This window comes from Pseudophryne corroboree, chromosome 6 (genome assembly GCF_028390025.1).
Source record: "Pseudophryne corroboree isolate aPseCor3 chromosome 6, aPseCor3.hap2, whole genome shotgun sequence".
Classification (NCBI taxonomy): domain Eukaryota; kingdom Metazoa; phylum Chordata; class Amphibia; order Anura; family Myobatrachidae; genus Pseudophryne; species Pseudophryne corroboree.
Window position 1 is genome coordinate 132685623 of NC_086449.1, and position 2281 is coordinate 132687903.

The 2281-nt window shown below is 44.2% G+C and overlaps 1 protein-coding gene across 4 annotated transcripts in view; it reads right to left on the bottom strand.

Moving 5' to 3' along the window:
- Window positions 1–2245, bottom strand: part of CDCA2 (cell division cycle associated 2) — a 231577-nt gene extending 229332 nt beyond the window's left edge. Inside the window, exons 1-2 of one of the 4 annotated variants that reach the window (XM_063931858.1) lie at window positions 2163–2245; window positions 1555–1684 (exon numbers count right to left, since the gene is read on the bottom strand). The gene's annotated coding sequence lies outside the window, so the exon portion shown is untranslated. Of the gene's footprint in view, window positions 1–1554; window positions 1825–2094 lie in introns of those variants that run through there. The other 3 variants (XM_063931857.1, XM_063931859.1, XM_063931856.1) reach the window with 3 other exon arrangements.
- Window positions 2246–2281: the final 36 nt, after the last annotated feature.

The following is a 2281-nucleotide window of genomic DNA, read 5'->3' on the forward strand; positions in this document are numbered from 1 at the left end:
ATGCTTAGTATAAGACACATGCTCATGATGCATATAGTACACTGCCCTCTGTATAACAGTACAACCACACACACACGATGAATATAGTACACTGCCCTCTGTATACCAGCACACACTCGATGCATATAGTACACTGCCCTCTGTATAACACACACACACACGATGCACATAGTACACTGCCCTCTGTATAACAGCACACACACGATGCATATAATACACTGCCCTCTGTATAACAGTACACACACAAGATGAATATAGTACACTGCCCTCTATATAACAACACACACACGATGCATATAGTACAGTGCCCTCTGTATAACAGCACACACTCGATGCATATAGTACACTGCCCTCTGTAGAACAACACACACACGATGCATATAGTACACTGCCCTCTGTATAACAGCACACACACGATGCATATAGTACACTGCCCTCTGTATAACAGCAAACAGGATGCATATAGTACGCTGCTCTCTGTATAACAGCACACACAAACAATGCATATACAGGTTGAGTATCCCTTATCCAAAATGCTTGGGACCAGAGGTATTTTGGATATGGGATTTTTCCGTATTTTGGAATAATTGCATACCATAATGAGATATCATGGCGATGGGACCTAAATCTAAGCACAGCATGCATTTAGGTTTCATATACACCTTATACACACAGCCTGAATGTTATTTTAGCCAATATTTTTTATAACTTTGTGCATTAAACAAAGTGTGTCTACATTCACACAATTCATTTATGTTTCATATACACACAGCCTGAAGGTCATTTAATACAATATTTTTAATAAATTTGTGTTTTAAACAAAGTTGTACATTGAGCCATCAAAAAACAAAGGTTTCACTATCTCACTCAAAAAAGTCTGTATTTCGGAATATTCAGTTTTTCGGAATATTTGGATATGGGATACTCAACCTGTAATATGTTGCCCTCTGTATAACAGCACACACGATGCATATAGTACACTGCCCTCTGTGGACACCCATGAGTGGGAATAGCCCCTGTTAGCCGGGATTCCGGCAGTGGGTGATTCTCCAGAGAGTGAACAAAGTCCCGTGCATCACACGCTTTTCATTTTTTATTTGTTCCCTTTTAAACTGGTTTAAGAAATGGTTGTTATATGAAAACTTAATTGCTTAGTAGCAATGCCTTACTCTATAAACTTAAGACCCACTAAGGACTGCCGGCATCAGTATCCTGACCACCGGGATCCCGACTGCCGGCAACTCATACACTGCCCCCTGTATAACAGCACACACGGTGCATATAGGGGGAGATTTATTAAAGCTTGGAGATAAACAGCAACTAATTAGCTCCTGTCATTTTTCAAATACAGCCTGTAAAATGACAAAAGCCGATTGGTTGGTGCTTCATCTCTCTCCAACCTTTGCTAAGTCTCCCCCATAGTTCATTACTCTTTGTATAAGACCCATATACATGATGCACAACCCCTAGTATGATGTGTACTGCACTGCACGATCATAGATAGATAGATAGATAGATAGATAGATAGATAAACAGGCTGCACGAGGCCCTCACCTTCTCTCCAGGACCAGATTCAAATCTGCCGCCGCTGTGTGTACACAAATCGATTCCTCCGCCGAGACGAAATAGTTCCCCGTACACCCGTCAGTCACTGGAACAGAACACTCTGCTCCTAGCAGTGACCCTGCATCATGAACCGGACACGAAGGTCAGACCATAGAGGTATAGGAGCAGCAGCGCGGCGCGACAGAAGATAGTCCGCGGACGGAAACCCACAGGCGTAACGGTTACTTGGTTTAGATCGCTGCCAGTAGGGCGTACATAGCGCATGCGCAAACAGTGATTGTGTACAAAAGACGCCATCTTTCTTATTGGCAATTTTTTCTTCTTCTAATAATTACAAATAAAAAGAATAGTAGTAATCGCAGAACTCAAAGCTTGGCGTGACATTACTCGAGACTATAGCTAGGTTCCCATCACTTTTTTCCTGCTATCTGTGACTGTTGTGAAAACTTAAAACGCCGGATCTCGGGCAGCCAGGTTGAACTGTGGCGGCTCTGCAAGCAGTGTGCCAACTTCCAATATGGTGTTTACCTAACGAATGCCAGGCTGTCAGTGATGTGTCACAGACCCCCCCCCTCCTGACAGCTTTCTATCCTCACCCAATCCGCCTCTGGGCGGTGCCTGTCTCCTCCCACACGCGGTGTGACGGCTCCGCCCCCTCTCTGTCACGCTGCAGCTCTGTTGCCTGCTCTCTTCCGGGTTAGCGGGGTAGGTGGGG